The sequence below is a fragment of the Vombatus ursinus genome, unplaced genomic scaffold, assembly GCF_900497805.2.
Source record: "Vombatus ursinus unplaced genomic scaffold, bare-nosed wombat genome assembly UNPS02006874.1, whole genome shotgun sequence".
Taxonomy (NCBI): domain Eukaryota; kingdom Metazoa; phylum Chordata; class Mammalia; order Diprotodontia; family Vombatidae; genus Vombatus; species Vombatus ursinus.
The window spans coordinates 3,386,371-3,407,356 of NW_020946652.1; positions in this window are offsets into that span (position 1 = coordinate 3,386,371).

A 20,986-nucleotide genomic window follows, 5' to 3' on the forward strand; every position below is an offset into this window, starting at 1 on the left:
AAACAAACTAAGGCTGTACAAACATACTTATAGCTCTCATGAGGTGGAGACTGATGGGCTGAGGGGGTGCCCATCAGTTGAGGGATGGTTGAACAAATCATGGTATATAAATATGACGAAACAATATTATGCTGTAAGAAATGATGAAAGAAAAAAGAGAAAGGTTGCAAGATTTGTGTGATCTGATAACGAGTGAAGTAAGCAGAACTAGGAGAATAATTGAAAAAGAAAACATCATGAAGGAAACAAACAAAAAAAAAAACCTTTGAAAGACTTAGGAACTTTGATCAGTGAAATGACTAAATACAATTCCAGAGGACTAATGATAGATCTTCATAATCACCTCTGGATGGGTGAGAGACTCAAAGTATAATATGAGGCATCTTTTTTTTTCATGGCCAATGCAGACATTTGTTTTGCTTGACTATACATGTCTTAATGGAGGTTTTGTTTTTCTCTTTTTCTCAACTTAGGGCCAGTTAAGAGTGAAGGAAAGGGTGCTTATTTTTATTTATTATAAAAATTCAATTAAATTTAAATACTCAAGTAGGATTAATCACCCAGGAAGTGAGGAAGGTCACTAATGTCAATGGAAAAATTTGAGAAGAATGAAGGCTGGGAAAAAGCTATGCAATTTAATAATTTAGAAATGATTGATTATCTTATTCCTTTGAAACTCTGTTTACCAGTTTTGTACAGGTCTTCTATATACCTATGTAAGGATGGGAAGGGTTAATTCATTTAATCAATGACTCCCACCCCACTTAAAATATCTAATAGCCTTGATAATTTTATCAAGAAAGTCAAGAAAGAATTCTTGACTAAATCACTCAATCAAAGGACTTATACTATTGTATGCCCTGGAAAACAATTTAGAATTAATAGAATATAAAAAAAGCACTTTAGATTCTGACATTCCAAGACTGGGCCAGGAGAGAGAAGTTCCAGGTAATCCCCTGATGATTAATTTTTATTTTTGTGTGGGTTTTTAAAGTGCCTTTAATTCAGATGTTTTCATATTTAATCTTAAAGGTAATAAGGAGCCACTGGAGTTTGGGAGAGATGACATGTTTAAGCCTGAACTTCAGGGAAAATAATAATAACAAATATACAGAGAACTTACTATGAGTCAGGTACTATGTTAAGAGCTTTATAACTATATCTCATTTGAGCCCAACAAAAATCCTGGGAAATGGGTGCTATTATTATTCATATTTTATAGATAAGGAAACTGAGGCAGACAGAGGTTAAGTGCCTTGCACAAAATCATACAGCTGGTAAGGGTCTGGGGTAGAGACAAATATTGTGAATCAGTTACTGAACTCTAGTAGAAAAGAAGGGAAAGGGGGAGTAAACATTTCTTTAGTGACTACTATATACCAGGCACTCTACCAAGTGCTTTACAAATATCTCCTTTGATCTTCACAAAAAAAAAAAAGAAACCTACAAACTATTAAGTAGGTGATATTGTGAACTCCATTTTACAGTTGAGGAAACTGAAGAATGCAGACTAAATAATTTCCCCAGGGTCATACAACTAGTGAGGGCTTGAGGCTGGATTTTATTTCACACCTTAAAATAAAATGAAGAAAGATATAAGAATAACTTGGGAACTAGTAGATAACTCTTACCAGGATTATATGTGGATGAAGGGAAACCACAAGGAAGAAATGTTGCTGATAGATGGTGGCAGTGAGAAGGTATTGGAGCAATGGGTCATCAAGGATGAATACAGCACCTCCTCCTGGATCAGTGTGACAGGTGCCACAAGAAAAAGTCAATCCAGTGCTCAAGAAGGGTCCATAGATGCAGTGTCTGTTTGGAGAAGGAAGGGTGCAGTGATTGCTAGAAGTTTGAAAAAGCATGCAAAGGAAAGTTCTGGCAGAGAAGGTTGCTTAGCCATAGATGAGGGTTCCAGAGGGGACCAGATAAGAGAGGGATGTGGAAGGGGCAGGGAGAAGACAGATGATGAAGATGCTGGGAAGAAGGGGCTTCACATATGGGAATTCTGTGACTAAATCATACAGCTTTGGAGGGGAGGAGGAGCAAGCTTTCTAACTGCAGGACAGTGGATTGTCACAGGTTTCCCAGTAAACAGTGCCTGTGCTCCGACATCCATTTGGGTCATTGATTTCATTTAATTCCTCTGCAAGGGTCTGAGGCTCTGGCTCAGAGTCAGTCTGGGTGGTTAGATTGAGAGATCTGGAAGAGGGAGTCATTTTGGATTGTGAAAGGGTGATTTAAGTCACCTCTCAGTCAATGAAGGGTAGTTCTGAGATCATCCAGTCTAAGGTGTACCAGCATAGGAGTTCCTTGCACAACAGATATTTCCAATAAGTGATCAAATATCTTTTGCTCAAGGGCCACTTGATTGGAAACCCACTACTTCTTGAGACTACCTTCTCTGTCTTTGGATAGCTCTGACCTCTAGGTAGTATTGTCTTCCTTTGAACCAAATATGTTTCTCTATTATTTACCTTTCCTCGTTCCCTATGCTCCCTGGTTTGTTTGTTCGGTTTTGTTTTGTTTTTCCCCTAGGTTTCCTCTCTGGGGCCAAGCAGAACAAGTTCAGTGCCTCTTTTATATGGAAGCCTAAAGAATGTTTGATTGAAGCTATGTTATGATTCCTCTCCTAGATCTCCTCTTCTACAGGCTAAACATCCCATTTCTTTCTTTTAAATAAACACATATATATGTATATATGTATATATTTACTTTTTCATTAAATATTTCCCAATTACATGAAAAAAATAGCAAGCAGTTTTTTTTTTTTTTAAAGTTTGAGTTCCAAATCCCCATCCTCTCTCCTGGCCCTGCCCTCTCCTTGAGAAGGCAAGCAATTTAATATTGATTATGCTTGAGGTCATGCAAAACATATTTCCCTATTAGCCATGTTGCAAAAGAAAACAAACAAAATAAACAAGGAAAATACAGTTAAAATATGTTTCAATCTGTGTTCAGAGTTTATCAGTTCTTTCTGGAGGTGGACAACATTTTTTATCATGGATCTTTTGGAATTGACTTAGATCATTGTCTTGATAAGAGTAGTTAAGTCTTTCACAATTGACCATTCTTACATTATTGCTGTTACTATATACAATGCTCTCCTGGTTCTACTCACTTCACTTTGCATCAGTTCATATAAGTCTTCCCAGGTCTTTCTCAAATCATCATGCTTGTCATTTCTTATCGCACAATAGTATTCCATCACAATCATATACCACGATTTGTTCAGTGATTCCTCAATTGAAGGGCATCCCTTTGATTTCCAATTTTTTGCCACAACAAAAAGAGTTGATAAGGTTTTGTACAAATTGGCCCTTTTCTCTTCTATTTGATCTCTTTGGGATGCAGACCTTGTGGTTGTATTGCTTGGTCAAAGGGCACACCCTTCATTTTATAGCCTTTGGGGCATAGATCTAAATTGTTCTCCAGAATATTTAGACTAATTCACAAGTCCATTGACAGTGCATTAATGTCACATTTTTCCCCACATCCCCTCCAACATTTGTCATTTTCCTTTTCTGTCATGTTAGTCAATGTGATAGTTGTAAAGTGGTATGTCAGCATTGTTTTAATATGCATTTCTCTAATTAGTAGTGATTAAAAGCATTTTATGTGATTATTGATAGCTTTAATTTCTTTTTCTGCCTGTTCATATCCTTTAACCATTTATCAACTAGGGAATGGATCTTTTTTTTTTTATAAATTTGCCTCAGTTCCCTATACATTTCAACACTAAGACTTTTAAAAAAGAAACTTTCTCTAAGATTTTCCTGTTCCTTTTTTCCCTAATTTTGGCAGCATTAGCTTTGTTTATACAAAAGTTTTTTCATGTAATTTTGCATAATTAAAATTTTCTATTTTATATCCCTTGATCCTCTCTTCTTTTCTTTGGTCATAAACTCTTCACTTATTGATAGATCTGTGGGTACATTTTTCCATGCTCCCCTAATTTATTTATCATATCACCCTCTTATCTTGGTATATGATATAAGATATTGCTCTATGTCTAGTTTCTGACCAACTGCTTTCCAGTTCTCCCAATAATTTTTGTCAAATGGTAAATTCTTATCCCAAAACCTTGCCCTTTGGGTTTGTCATACACCAGATTATTATGGTCATTTACTACTGTGTATTGTGTACCTAATTTATTCCACTGACCTACCACTCTATTTCATAGCCTTTTTGACATCTAAAATGCCAACATAGGGACCAAGAGAAACAGAAAAAAGGTATATGGAAACATCCAGTCTTAATGGACTGAATAAGGACAGATCTTCTAATACAGGGAGATAATACAAATTTTATTAACATTAGGGAACATAGAGGGTGGCTAATCAGATGGAAGGCCTGGGAGAGTGTTACATGGGTATTACATTTTAGGAAAGACATCAATGACGTGGTGCGTAGGCCCAGAAGAGGGCCCTCAGGATATTAGGGGTACTATAGGCCAGTGGTGTTAAAATCAAATAGAATCAGGACTCACTAAAGAATACTCAAGGATTGCTGCATGCTGTATATTGACTTAGTTTTAAAATGTAATATTATCTATGTTTTATTCAATTTTTATTTCTTTTATTAAATAGTTCTCAGTTGTCTTTTATTCTGGTTTGGACCAAACTTGGCAATGCTGTGGGTCACATGCGACCCACAGGCCAACGGTTAGACACTTCTGCTATAGGCCAGAACATGCTAGAAAAAATGGAAAGAAAAGGGGGAGGACTTCTGGGAGAAGAGTAAAGGTGGCAGAATGGGGAAAGCACCCAGCTGAGTTCTTCCAACATTCCCCTCCAAACAAATTTAAAAAAACAACTCAAATCAAATTCTGGAGTAGTAGATCCAACCAAAGAGAGACTTTCTTCCTGCCCAAGACGACTTAGGAGATCAGAAAGGATCTGTGTCATAGTAGCAGAGGCTGGCCTGGGGCTCACGTGAATAAAACACCAGTGGTGAGACTAGGGGTTGGTGACTTAGGCAGTATACACTTTGGGAGCTCTCTAGTCAGAGATGTAAGGGAACTTGGTCAGAAAGAAATTACAGGGGACCTAAAGGCAAGCACTTGAAGCAGGACTGGTCACTGCTTGGCAACTCCACTGCCTATACCCATTTCTGGGTAGTTTAAGGGCAGAGAAGAGCGCTTTTGGAAAAGAGGGACAGAAGCTCCAAGGGGGAAATGCTGGTTTTAGTCACACGAGGTCAGGGACCATGATGAAAATGCAACAGGAAGAGAAATCTATGGATAAATGCGGAGTTAAGAGAATACATAAACAAAAAGAAAGGCATCAGGGCAGCCAGGTGGCACAGTGGATAGAGCACTGGCCCTGAAGTCAGGAGGACCTGAGTTCAAATCCAGCCTCAGACCAAACACTTGACACTTACTAGCTGTGTAACCCTGGGCAAGTCACTTAACCCCAATTGCCTATTAAAAAAAAAGAAGGCATCATCTAAATGGGAGAGTACCTCATAAGTTTAATGAATCTTACTCACACAGGCCATCAAAAATAGAATTTTAGGAACTGTAAATGTGGTTTTCTTTATTATTATTTAAAGTGGTATTCATAGTAAATGAAAGAGAGGGGAGGAAAGGAAAGACTAGCTAGTAGTAAGTAAGGGAGAGAGAGAAAGAGAGAGACACAGAGAGAGACAGAGAGACAGAGACAGAGAGAGGCAGAGACAGAGACAAAGAGACAGACAAGACAGACAGACAGAGACACAGAGACAGAGATAGAAGGGGAAAGAGATGGGGGGAAAAGGTGGAGAGAGAGAAAAAGAGGGAGAGTGGAAAATTTAAAACACCTTCAGTGTGAACAAGTCTATTACCATGACCCCTTTCATCTTCTTTGCTACCCCTCTCAGTAGTATATTTGTATTTGTATAGACTTCTCCATACAGACACTCAGACATATAGACACAACACATACATAAGTTATAGGAGTAATCAAAAGTGACCCCTTGGTTTGTCAGATTGGCATATCTTCCATGGAACTGAAATGTGTATAAATAGAGAAAGAGACCAACATAAAGAGAAACAGATAAACAGACCTGGACAGAGAGAAAGAGACAGAGAGTTAGAGACAGGGAAAGACATGGGGAGACAGAGAAAGAGACGCACACAGAGAGAAACAGAAAGAGACAGTCAAAGAGAGGGATAGAGACTAGCTTGTGACCCTAGGCAAGTCACTTAGCCCCAACTGCCAAAAAAAAAAAATAAGAGTGACAGAGAAACATATATGCAAGTGAATTTGGAACCAGCGGAACAGAGTTTGAATCCCAACTGAAACTTACACTAGGGAAGAAACAATGTACAATTTCCTTTCCTCTCCATGGGCTTCATTTTCATTTCCTAAATTATAAAATGAGGGACTTTAACTAAACTGTCTACAAAGTCCTTCCCCACTCCCAATCCTATAAGTCATAAGCATTTTTGCAATTTGTAAACATCGCTTTTTCATCTGTTATTGCCCCACCCTCCATATTTCCTCCATGTTTTACAGTAAATTCATATTTAAATCATTTTTATCTTTGAGCGAAATGTGTTCTTTTGGAGTAGCAAGTGACGAGAGAGATAACCTTGCATTTATTTATTTCCTTCAGGAAAATTGGATGTCTTGCTATAAAGGACCACAGGAAAATAAAGGGATACGGTGGCAGTTAGACTCCAGTAGATGACTCCAGTAGGTTGGGCTGCGACCCCTCCAAAATGAATCACTGCCCATGAGTCTAAGGGTTATTGCTTTCTTTGCCCTTATGAGTGCACTTTGCACTCATCCTAGCTTGTTTGTTCGTGGCCTGTGGTGATGCCTTGTGGGCTCATATTGCTATGATCAGCCACAACCAGAAAAACAATAGCAACAACACGACCTAGCCCACAGGGGCAGCTATGCTCCATCTGGATTGATGGATATATCAATAAATTAAGAGCAAAGGATATGACTTCTGATAGCACATTAACCCCAGTTTTGTTCTGCGCTGTGGCTCCTTCTTGCTTCACATCTTGGTAATATGGAAATGTGTCACTCAATTATAAAAAAAAAGATTTTTTCTCAGACTGGATAAATATACATTTGATGACATCATATGTCACAGGCTTTTAAAATGTCAGAAGTAGAGTCCAAACTTACATTGTTTGTGTGAAGAAACTGAGGCTCAGAGAAGGCCTTGCAAAGAGGAAGCATCAAAGTCAGGATTTTGATTGAGGCTGTCTGACCTAAATGCAACAGCCTGACAACGGGAAGAAACTATCATCTGGACAAGCCACTTGACTACAGGAAGATGAGGTAGTCATTTTACAAGATGAGGCAGAATCCCAATGAATATGACTTCCCAACATGATAGATTGGGAACAACAAACCAAATCACAGGACCGTGACCCAGTAGAGAGTGAGAAGGGAGCTCAGGTAATCCAATCAAACTTCCTTATTTTCTAGATGGTAATACTTGGACCCATTCAGGTTCTGTAACTTTCCCAAGGTCACACAGGTATCATGCAGCAGAGGCAGATTTAATCCCACATTCTCCAGTTCTCTCCTGCCTGGTGAACAATCTTTTCACTGTACTATGCTGCCTTTTGCTTGGTTGTGTGTCTCAGTGACTTCTTGATGATATCCAAGTTGGTGAGAATTATTTTCTAACAAAAAATTACGATATAAGAAAACCACAATTTAAATGAATATATCAATATCCCTGCTTTCTTCCAAGTTACTCAAGCTTAATGTTAAAGCTGCCCAATTTATGACCCAGCCGGGGGGTTGGGGTCCTGTATGCATTATACTTGCCAAGCCATGGTGACGCACCGTTAGAGGTCACTGCAGCTTTAAGTAATACACAGGAGGACTCTGATTGCTTTTCCAACACATAAATCACCCCACTCAGTTTTCAAGGCAAGTTAACTCAACTGTCTTTTCCATTGGAAAGATGAGTTCAGAGACACAGGGCTCCAGTGAGCTGAGATCACGTCTCATGACATCCAGGCTGAATAGTAATCAATTCCTTGAAACTCAAACTTGCTTTCTGCTGTGATACTCACCAACACAGCCAAGCTAAATGAGACTGCAAATGAGTGAAAAACCCTCTGTTTCTCTCTGGTCATGAAAAGACCAGAGTTTTCACATTTTAGTAGAGGTGAATTTTCAGGAAACTTGTAACAGAAAATATACTGAGAGCCTCTGTGTATACATATGTGTATTCATACAAATGTATGTGTATATATATATATGTGTGTGTGTGTGTGTGTGTGTGTGTATACACACACAGAGTTCTTGCTGTACATAAGTAAACTGTTCCATAGACCTCTACACAAAGTCAATTTTATATAGTTCACTTAGTCTATATACACAAGGCATACATAAAACCTTTATGCAAGTCATAAAATATACAAAATGCAGACATACTAATTAATGTACCATGATAATAAATAGAATTATGAAAACTAAAGTTAATGATAAGGTATTCAGAGTACTGTGCAGTAAAGTTAACAGAGGTGTACAGCATATTGCCCCTTCCCCACCCAATGCATCTAGCCTTTATCACTGATGGTCGTCTGCACAACTTTTCTAATGAACCTAAAGAGAGATGTTTGGACAGCGGCTCTTTTTTTCCTAATATATCTAACAATAGCAATCAATATTAACTTTCAGAATTCCTCATGCAAAGTCAAATTTGCATGATACAAATTTACATAAAACAAGAACTCTCCCTTCAAATAATGTGTGTGATGCTGTTAATTCTTCATTTTTGAAGAGGACTAATGACATCCCATGTTATGTCTTGACTTGTACATGAATTGGAGTTATTTGAGACCAAGTTGCACAATGTCATCAGTCTTACTCTCTCTTCTAAGTCATCACTAGCAATAGTCTGGGAGGCAGTAGATGACCTTCAGCACCTACATGAGCTTCCTTCCTGGCCACTGGAACAATTTTTTTTTCTCATCTACCCAGGCTTCCAGTAGAAGTCTTCACATGCTTGTGCTAGGGGCCCCCCTAACTCACCAAGGGGTTTGAGGCCTGTTGGTTATCCTCAACTTGGCTTAGCCCATCTGCTGTGACAGTTTTGCCAGAGTGTGGCCACTGCATTTGCTATAGTTTCTTGGAGCCATAGGTGAGAGTTGGGTGACACTAAAGGTAGAGGAGAAGCCCTGAAAAGGGCTCAGGAAGTCCTTACGCCAGAGGTGCTAGTCCTCCCTAGACACCCCGTACACCCCATATTACATATATAATGTAAGGTTTAAAAAGCACTTTATGTCCATGTGTACTCCACAATAACACAGATAGGATCTCCATTTTACAGATAATGAACCTATACTTCAGACAAATGTAGGCTATTGGACACCTACTAAGTGCCCAATCTCTCTGACTTTTAAAGTTTTGCTTTTAAATTCATTGTTCCTAAAATGACCAAAATGGAGTCACATACTTCACATAGATTAGAAATGTTGCTAAGAAAAATTATTACTTTATACTGGAGATATTTTCACATAGAAAACTAGAAAGATGGGATGATTATAGTTGTTTTGTGATTGGAGACACATTTCCCATCTAAAAGTTCTGGGAAATTAAGACAAGACTCTATTCCCCAATATGACAAGGGGAATACACATTGAAAGTACTCTTGATTTCATTTGGAGCTATTGGAGATATAAAGTAAGTATATTACGTGGTCTCTGACCTCCCAGGATTTAGAATTTGGAGAAGAAATGAAGATATGAAGAATGACTGTCTGGTTATATAATTGTGTCCAATAATGGAATTTGTTGCTTTTCAGAAGGCCATGGCTGAAGATACTGGCATGATGAGGTATTGGCTATGGCTAGCTTCTCACGAGGCCTGGGGGAGAAAAAAAAGCATATTTGGCAGGAGTATTTCTAATCTGATTAATAGGGCTTTCAACTTAAAATGAAGGAGTAGGAAGGAAATTGTCCAAATAAAATTGAAAAATATGAGAGTTGAGATGGAGGGAAATTTCTTACCTGAAATATTTAGAATATTTAGACAAAACCTTCTGGTTATCTCTGTCTTTGTCTCCTGATTGCTGAACACTGTACCTCATACTTAGAAAAAATTAATCAATGTTTAATTGAACTAAATTAAATTTGGGTACACAGGAGAAAGCCACAAATGCCTCAATTAATCTCTGAATCTATAGGCAAAGAGAAGAGACAAATGCATGAATATTCATATAGTATGTTGAGACATCCAAAGGAAGAAAGGATTCTTTTTTGTTTGATTCTTCTCCCTGAATCAAATAGCAATTAAATGGAGAGTCTATCATTTGCCAGATTAGATTACTAACCCTAATGGCCCATAAGAGAAAAAAGCATTGGGTCAGTGGCCAAAGAAGAGGAGGTAGAAATTGAAACCTGGCCCAGGTTTTGCCATTATATGGTTGGGTGGGACTTTGAGTAAGTCACTTTTCCTCTGGATCCTTAGTTGCTTCATCTGTAAAATGAGGACACTGGAGTACATAATTTCTAAAATCTCTTCCAGGTCCAAAATTTTACAATTCCAATCATTTGCAGACAATATCAGATTGAAGAGAAATGAAAGTATAGTTACATAATATAATTTTCCTTGCTAATGTTACCATTTATCTAGTAGGTATGTGTCTTGTATGTACCTAACTGCATCTTCCTCCTAAGTCTATGATATGAATTCTTTGAGGCCAGGGATTGTTTGTTTGTTTTTTCTTTGTATCACAAATACTTAGCACAATCTCTGCCATATAGTAAGTACTTAGTAAATGCTTATTGATTGATTGCTTTGTGCCTAGGAATATTTTTGTTTTGTTTTGTTTTATTTAGAAGAGACTGTGGCTGACAATACTGACATGATGGGTTATTGTTATTGTGTATCTCACAAAACTAAGGAAATGTTTGCTTTTGCTGGAAAATTTCCATATGATCAACAGGATTTTAATCTTTTAATGGAGTGGGAGTCATCAAAATATCTACATAAAATTACAAAATTCTTGTTTAATGAAAGATTTTCGGTATGGCAAAGAAGGCTTAATGGTGAAGGAAGTACCTAGCAAATGTCAAGAGAATAAATATAACTTGGTAAAATAATAACCATCCTTCTGACCTTGGAAATCTATAGATTTGTTATATCAAGAAAATATCACCATAACAACTGATATATCCATAGCATCTTTAAGGCTTTCAAAGTACATGATCTTATCGGCTATGTACACTCCACCTTCTGAGGTAGGTACTTCTTTTAGTCCCATTTTACAGATGAGGAAACTGAGGCTTGGAAAGTCTAAGTTTGACTTGTTCCAGGTCTTACAACTCTAAAGTGTATGAGGGGGGATTCAAAAGCAGTTCTTCCTCGTGCAAAGTCCAAAACTCTTCCACTAGGCTTTGTTGCCTCAAATATGTCTAATTCTGATTATGCCAATGGACAAAATTTTTTAAAAATTTAATATTTTAATGTGTTGATGTACATATAGAGATATCAGTGAGTTTCAATGAAACACATCTGATAATTTGGATGCAATATAGCTATAGAAAGATAGCTATGGATAGATTATATATGTGTATATATATATATGTACATACATATATATGTATACACATGCCTATACTTATGTACACACACATATGTTTATGTATGCATGTGTATATGTCTGTATATATGCTCAGAAAGTAATGAAGCAGATGACATGTCAAGGAACAACAGAAATAACACTGTGATGAGAGTCAGCAAGCACATACTTCCCAGCCAAATGTTGGAAATGGGTGATGGGTTCCTAATGGAGACCATAAAACAGATAAATGGACAAGATAAAATCATGATGGAGGTATTACCCATCTAAATACCTAGGGGAAATACATCTCATACATTCTTGCCTTATTTTACTGAAAATTTGATCTCTCTGCAGGTAGAGGAAGTCCTAAGAGGAATTATTAGTTATGACTAGATGAAGAATTCTTCAGTTGAAATGTTATGGAATTTACATTGATTTAGTAGTTATGAGACTTAAGCTGCTTGTGAGACTATGGGGCAATAACTTCACTTCTCTATTCTTCAGTTTCATTGAGTATAGAATCAGATAATAGTACTGGATGACTTTGACATTCTCTTACATCTTAGGAGCTCTATGATTTTATAATTAGCAAAGAGATACAGGTTTTTGAAGTCAAAGAATTGACAAGTCTGGGGAATGACCATGTATTACATTAGAGCTGATGAACAGATTTAATATATATAAATATATATATATATATATAATAGTTCTAGTACTGGAAGTGACATTTATCTCAAATGTCTTATTTTTCAGAAGAAACCAAGGCCTAAATAAAATGTGACTTTGTCCAAGGGCACCAGATTTAAGAGGGAATGGGAAAAGCAAACTAACTCACTCGCTGGAGTTGTCGAGTTGTTGATCTCACTATCATGGAAAGCAACGTCTAATTGGGCTGTAGGGCTAAAAGACCCACACTCTTTGACTTAGAAATATCATTACTTAGCATATAACCAAAGGGTATAAATGATAAAAGGAAAGGCTCCATATGCATTCAGGAGTTTATAATAACATTTTGTACAGTAGCAGAAACCTTAAAACAAAGTAAGCTCTCATCCATTTGGAAATGCATATTATATATATATATCCTCCATGCTTAGCATAGTGGCTGATACATAATAGGTGCTTAATAAATGTTTATTGACTGACTAAGAATAATGGAATTGAAAGAATAACTAAAGCAAAGGGATGAGAACTGAATTCTATGAAAATATAAGAACCAAGCTTGACTCTAAAGAGATATGAGGGGGCACCTCTACACCTTCATTACATCCCTGGGAGATTGTGGGTATGGAGCCCTTCATATAATGTAATTTTGATGTGTTGGTGAATTGCTAATTCTTTCTCTTTTTTTTCTTTGTTAATAGAGTTTCATCTCCAGGATGAGAGAAAAAAAGATGTACATCAGGAAATGTAGGTGACGTATGTAATCATTTAAATCATTATTAATAGTTTTATATTATAATTTTAATAATGGCAGTAATGACTATTACCCCCTTACTACTTTATATAATCATTATTTTATATTACTATTATAATGAAAGAAAAGCTAATTAAGAAAGAATGTAATGCCAAAGGAGTGGAAAAGGGAAAAGCTGGTTTTGTTGTTGTTGTTGTTGTTCTGAATATTCTGAAGAAAAGAGTCTGAAAAGTATAGGAACAATTCCTCAAAACATTCTTGCATGTATCTTCTTCCTTCTTTGAAAACAATATTTACTAATATCCTTTGTTTTTATATCGTCTTGGTTTCCAAATATATTCCTACCTCTTCCCTTGCCCAGTAGCACCCTTATTTGACAAAAAAAAGAAAAGAAAAGAAGAAGAAAAAATAAAAATGAGACAAAAATACAATTGAGGAAAACCAATGATGACATTAAATAAATTTGGCAGCATACGCAATATTGCCTAAAAATTCACTGAAGGAAAGAGCTCCTTAAAAAGCGGAATTGGGCAAGTAGAAAGTAATAAAACCATATAACAAATTAAAAAGAATGAAAAAATAGTAAAAAATGTGAAATATCTCATAGGAAAAACAACTACCCTGTGGGAAAAAAAATTGAGGAGAGACAACTTAAGGATAATTGGAATGACCAAACAAGAGATAAAGAACATTATGAAATGCAAAATGGATAATTTTATTACATTAAATTGAAAAGGTTTTGCACAGACAAAAACAATGCAACCAAGATTAGGAGGGAAGCAGAAAACTGGAAAGAATTTTTACAATTCCAGGGCCTCATTTCTAAAATATACAGAGAACTAAGTCAAACTTATAAGAATATAAGTCATTCCCCAACTAATAAATGGTCAAAGAATATGAAGTCAGTTTTTAAATGAAGAAATTAAAACTATCTACAGTCATTTGAAAAAATGCTCTAAATGAATATTGATTAGAAAAATGCAAATCAAAACAACTCTGAGGTACCACATCCCACCTTTCAGATTGGCTAACATGACAAAACAGAAAAATGATAAATGTTGGAGAAGATGTGGGAAAAATGGAACATTAATGCATTGTTGTTGGAACTATGAACTGATCCAACCATTTTAGAGAGCAATTTGGAAGCATGCCCAAAGGACCATGGAAATGTGCATAACTTTTGACCCAGCAATGGCATTTCTAAAGCTATATCCCAAAGAGATCAAAAAATTGGGAAAAGGCCCCACATGTACAAAAATATTTATAGTAGCTCTTTCTGTGGTGACAGAGAATTAGAGAATGGGGGAATGTCCATCATTTGGGGAATGGCTGAACAAGTTGTGGTATATAAATATAATGGGATCCTATTGTGCTATAAGAAGTGATGAGCAAACAGACTTCAGAAAAACCTGGAAAGACTTGTATGTACTGATACTGAGTGAAGTGAGCAGAGCCAGGGGAGCATTGTACACAGTAACAGCAACATTGTGTGATTACTAACTTTGATAGACTTGGCTCTTCTCAGTGATGCAAGGATCTAAGATATCTCCAAAGGTTTCATGGTGGAAAATGCTATCTATATCTAGAGAAAGAACTATGGATCTTGAATGCAGATGGAAGCATACTATTTACTCTTTTTTTTCCTTCTGTTTTGTTTTGTTTTGTTTCTTCTTTCTTATGGTTCCTCCTATTGGTTCTAGTTCTTCTTTACAACATGGCTAATGTGAAAATATGTTTAATAGGAATGTATATGTAGAGCCTATATCAGATTGCACACTGTCTTGGGGAGGGAGGTGAGGAGGGAGGAGGAGAAAATTTAAAATTCAAAAACTTAGGAAAGTGATTGTTGGAAACTAAAAGTAAATTAATTAAAAAAAGAAAAAAGAAATTGTAAATCAATGTTTTCTCCTTCCCGATTACTCAAATGTCGAATAAATCTGTGATCCCATTGATTTGGGATTTCCTTCCATAATAATAAAAATCACAATTCCTCTGAAAAAAAAAGAGTTATCGGATTACCTGAAAGCCAACATTAAAAACAAACAAACAAAAGCAGAACCAAGACATCAATTTAAGAAATTATTAAGGAAAACTGCCTAGATATCATAGAACCAGAGAGAAAAAATAGAAATTAAAAAAAAAATCCACCAATCACCACATGAAGGAGATCTCAAAATGAAAATTCCCAGGAATATTATAGCCAAATTATAGAGCTCCAGGTCAAGAAGAAAATACTACAGTCAGCCAGAAACAACTAAAATATCATTGTTTCACAATCAGGATCACACCATATTTGGCAGTTTTCATATGAAAGAGGTAGAGGGATTGCAATATGATATTCTGGAGTACAAATGAACTAGGATTACAATGGAGAATCATCAACCCCAGCAAAACTGATTATAATCCTTGATTGGGGGAGGGTGGTGGTGGGGTGCATATTTAATGAAACAGAGGACTTCCAAACATTCCTGACAAAAAGACCAGAGCTGAATAGAAAATATGATATTCAGATAGAAGTTTCAAGGGAAGTGCAAGAAAGTACATATGAAAGAGTATTCATAAGAGAATCAATGGAGTTATTAAACTGTTTGCATTTCTATATGGGAAGTTGATACATGTAAGTCTTAAGGTCTTTATCATTACTAGGGCAGTTAGATGAAATCTGCATAGATAAAGGGCATAGGTGTGAGTCGTTTACATTGGAGTGATCTCCAACAAAAGAATGAGAGATAAGAAACAGTGATTCACTAGAAGAAGAAAGGAGGAGGTACAATGAGGCAAATTTTCTCAAATAAAGGAGACACACAAGAGAGAGCTTTTATAGTGGAAAGGGAAATGGGGGAGGTGGATAGGAAGGCAATGTTTGAACCTAATCTTCATTGGAATTGGTTCAAAAAGGGAATAATATATGTATATACTCAGTTGGGTATAGAAATTTATCTTCCCTAACAGGGAGATAGGAAGCAAAGGGGATTAGAGGTATGAAAGGGAAATAATAAGGAGGAGAGCAGATTGTGGGAGGCAGTGGTCAGAAGCAAGAGAGACTTTTGAGGAGGGACAGGATGAAAAGAGAGAGAAGAATAAACAGATGAAATTGGGATGGAGGGAAATGCACAGTTAATGATCATAACTGTGAAAGGGAATGGGTTGAGCTTACCCATAGAACAGAAGCAGATAGCAGAATGGATTCAAAATCAGAATCCAACAATATGATGTGTACAAAAGACACACCTGAGACAGAAAAGACACATACCAAGTTGAAATGAAGGGTTGACAGTCTGTTGTACTTTAGCTGAAATGAAGAGAGCAAAGATAGCAATAAGTATATCAGACAAAGCAAAAGCAAAATTATACCTAATCGTAAGAGATAATCTGGGAAACTACTTTTGTCTAAAAGGTACCATGAGCTATGAAGTAATTAAAAAAAAACTATAGGAAGTTTCTTTAACAAAGGTTCAATTTCTCAGACGTAAGAGCCATTCTCCAATCGATAAATGGTCAAGGCAGTTTTCAGAAGAAGAAATCAAATGTTATCTATAGTAATGTGAAAAAAAGCTCTAAGTCACTATTCATTGGAGAAATGCAAATTGAAACACTTCTGAGTTGTTACCTCTCTACTATAAGAAATGAAAAATGCTGGAGGGGATGAGGGAAAATAGGTACACTAAAAAGCTGTTGGTGGAATAGTGATCTGGTCCAATCATTCTGGAGAACAATACAAAACTATGCCCAAAGGGCAATAAAACTGTGCATACCATTTGATTCAGCAATACCATTATAAGTTCTATATCCGAAAGAGATCAAAGAAAAAGGAAGAGGAACTAAATATAACAAAAATAGTTATATAGCAGCTCTTTTTGTGATGGCAAAGAGTTGAAAATTGAGGGGATACCCATCAATTGGGGAATGGCTGAATAAAATTGTGGTATACAATTGTGATAGGGTACTATGGTAGTAGAAGAAAAGATGAGAGTGGTTTTAGAAAAAAAAATAACAAGACATATGAACTGGGAAATCATTAAGAATAGTAACTGCAAGTTGTAATAATGATCAATTGTGAACGATTTGGCTACTCTGATCAATACAGTGATCCAAGACAATTACAAAGTATTCATGATGAAAAAATGCTATCTACCTCCAAAAGGAAAATTGATGAACTCTGAGTGCAAATTAAAAGATAATTTTCTCATTTTTTTCTTCCTTTCAATGTGACTAACATGGAAATATGTTTGGCATTATTTCATATGTATAACTGACATACTGTTTGCCTTCCCAATGGGTTAGGGTATAGTGAGAAGTGGGATTCAATATTTAAAAATAAAATGTTATAAATAAAAAAAGTATCATTTTCAGAAAGAAATCTTACTGGTCATGCTTCATGATTAACTTACTTTTTTTTCCTGTCACTATATTTAAAATATTTTATCTCCATTTTTGGAATTCTGAAATTTATCCATAATATCCCTTGGAGTTTGTATTTAGGATTTCTCTATGCTGTGGTTGTATTGTTCTAAATCTAGATTAGGAAAGGGAGGGAGAGAATAAGCATTTATTAAGTGCCTATTATGTGCCAGACTCTGCTAAGTGCTTTATAAATATTGCCTCATTTGATCCCCACAACAGACCTGAGAGGAGGTGCTGTTACTGTCCCTAATGTTGAGCTGAGGGAAACTGAAGTACACAGGGGTAGCTTGTCCAGATTGATATGAGGAGCTGGGGTGTTCCTGACTTAAGTCCTCACTCTAACCACTGTACCCCCTAGCTGCTTCCATGAATTGTTTTGTTTTGTTTTGTTTTTTTCCTCAGTCCACTTTGGGAAATTCTCTCTTGTAGATCTTCAAATGTGCTGACTGGTTGCTGTTATTGTTTATACCATACCTTTAATAATAATCCTTATTAATCCAACATTTCAAAATCTTGCCTTATTTTCCAAGTCACATACTTTGTCCTTATTCATTACTTGATTTTTAAAAACTACACCATTCTAACCTTGATCTTCATTTCATCTTAGTTATCTGTTAATCTTTCTTTGCTCACCTTCATTTGTTTGGTTATTTATTATTTCTATTGATACTATAATTCTTAAGATATTTTGAATTTCCGTTGTCACTGACTCTATATTTTATCTGAAAAATCAAACTTTAATTCCTTTTATGTCTTTATTTTCCAAATTATTTTAATCCTATGACTTTTTTCCTATCACTTCTACTAATCATAAATTTTTATTTTTGTAAGACATTTGCACACTTGCTCTTTTATGTAATTTTGTGTGTATGTGTAATTTTCTCTCACTCTATTTAGAACAGCCAGTAACTGAATGGGTGGACCATCCAAAGTTGAATATTGGAAGCTCCCACCATAGTGGTAGAGGATGAGTACTGTGGGTAACAATCATAATTCTCTTAGAGGAATGGAGATAGGACATGATACTATGAAATTTAAGGTTATAACAGGGGTGAGAGGAAGCTGTTAGCCTAGATACTGTCCTCTCCTGGAGGCTTGAGTTGGAAAGATAAATGACAGCATGAGGTCTTATCTATTTTCTATCTGGAGATGAGTTGAGGGAAGTTGCCTGATGACTACTGAAAGACTGCATCTATAGAAGTGGACTTGGGGTCTTGCTCCATAGAACTGACTAATGATAGAATTTTGTCCGCATAGGAGATGATTCCCTATCTACTACTATTACTGGACAATAAACCTTCATTGTACCTCGAGTAGATTTTCACCTCTGGGTCTGAATTTAGCGTTCCCTGTAATTGTCCAGGATTACTATGATTCAGGAGTATCCAAACAAAGTAGTCTTGAGAAGAAATTATTTTCTTACCATGAAACAAGCAAATAACAGGTTTTAATCACCCTCAACATTAGGAAATGATGTTGAGATGTCAAGGAGGGGGTCTGAACTACTAGTGATATTGCTGGATCAAAGGGTATGCACAGTTTGATTGATCTTTGGACATAGTTACAAGTTGCTCTCCAGAACGGTTAGATTGGTTCACAATTCCACTAACAGTGTATTAGTGTCCCAATTTTCCCATATCCCCTCCAATATTTATCATTTTGCTTTTCTGTTGTATTAGCCAATCTGATAGGTGAGAGGTGATACCTCAAAAGTTGTTTTAATTTGAATTTCTCTAATCAATAGCTATTGAGAGCATTTTTTTATATGACTACAGGTAGTTTTGATTTCTTCATTGAAAACTGTGGGTTCATGTCCTTTGACTATTTATCAATTGGTGAATGACTTCTACTCTAGCAAATTTGATTCATTATTCTATATATTTGAGAAATGCGACTTTAAATGTTTCCCAGTTTATGTTTTCCTTTTAATCTTGGTTAAATTAATTTTCTTTGGAAACAACTTTTTCATTTAATATAATGAAAATTATCCATTTTACGTCTTGTAATGTTCCCTACCTCTTGTCTGGCCATAAATTCTTCCCTAGAAGAGAAATTTTTGAAGCTATGATATAATGAGAGGGAGTGAGATAAAGGGCCTTAGCTAGGAAGCTGATGGAGCACTGGGAAAGGGGAAGGAGATAATTGACTTCAAGTATTTGAATGTATGTGTCCTACAAGAAAGGCTATATATGTGTATGTGTATGTCTATATATACTATATATGTGTGTGTGTGTGTGTGTGTGTGTGTGTATGTATGTATGTATTTCTGTTTGTTCCCAGATCAAGGGACAGAAGTGACAAAGAGAGCAATTACAGAGTTTAGGAAAACTGTCTGTTAACTTGAGCTACTGTGAATTATATTGTATGGTTTGGGGAGCTAGTTAAATACTAGTCATGGATAACTTCGAGAAAAAAGTTGGGCAGTCACTTTTTGTGTATATTAAAATAAGGGGAATTCATGATGGCTTCAGAGATCCCTTCTATTTCTGAAATTTTGTGTGATTGTGAGGCATTGGGACACTACACAGTAGTTTGTATGGTACCATGTATAGTTGCTTAATAAACACTCCTCCAGCTGATAAAATTATATTGTCCCTAATATCTCAGGTTAAAATTAAAAGAACTTTTGGAATGTGCTAATGAAATAAGCCATGTCTGCCCCTCAAGAAGCAGGCAGTATTTGGGTATTTGGGTTAATATTTAACACTTCAGTTTAATGATCCTTAGCCACATTCCATAATCCTCCCCTATGCACCAGGAAAAAGACTTGTGTTATCCCCATCATATTTCTGCTTCCTTACCTGGCTGAAGGCCACCAAGGGGAGAGCTGAAGAGTGATTTACAGACTTCAGATATCTTCAAGCCTCCAGCCTTGTGCCTTGGCAGTGGAAAGACGTTGAAGGTTTCCTTTGCAGAGATGGGTGGAAAGGAACAAGTTTGAGCCCAAGATTTACAAGCTGTGACGTCAATGGAAATCCAGGGCCCCAGAAGGGAGAGCTCAGACCACAGCCCCAAAGGCCATCCACTGCCAGGTTCAATGTTCTCTTAATGTCTTGAGCACTCAGGATGGAATTATTTAGGTGAGGTTTTCTCTCTGCACTTGAATAAATGTTTGTTGTTGGGTTTTTTCTCTATAGAGAAAGACAAAAACCCATCTGCTCCACACCCGAATATGTTATAAACATTGTGTGCTTTTGACTTCTGTGCAGAGCCAGCTCAGCAGCCTCTCCCTAACATGAATCTCTGCTTTTCTTAACCTCTTAATATATCCATATAGATGAGATTTTAAACTCATTTAGACTTTAGGAAACTCTAATTTCTTCAGTGTAGGTATCCTTTCCACTGACATGTATAATAACATCTCTCTTAAATGTAGAAGTTATTAAATCTGCGTACTATGATCCAAATGCCGAAGATACAAAGATAGAAATGAAAGATTCCTCCGTTCTAGAGAAGCTCACATTCTACACTTAAACAGAAATATATATAGATATATATATATACACATATGCATATATATGTATATGTATATATGTATGTATGTATGTATGTATGTATGTATTTTATCTGGTAACATTCTACTCCTTGAAGATAAGGCCTCTTTCATTGTTATCCAAGTTCTATTACTTAGGCAATGTT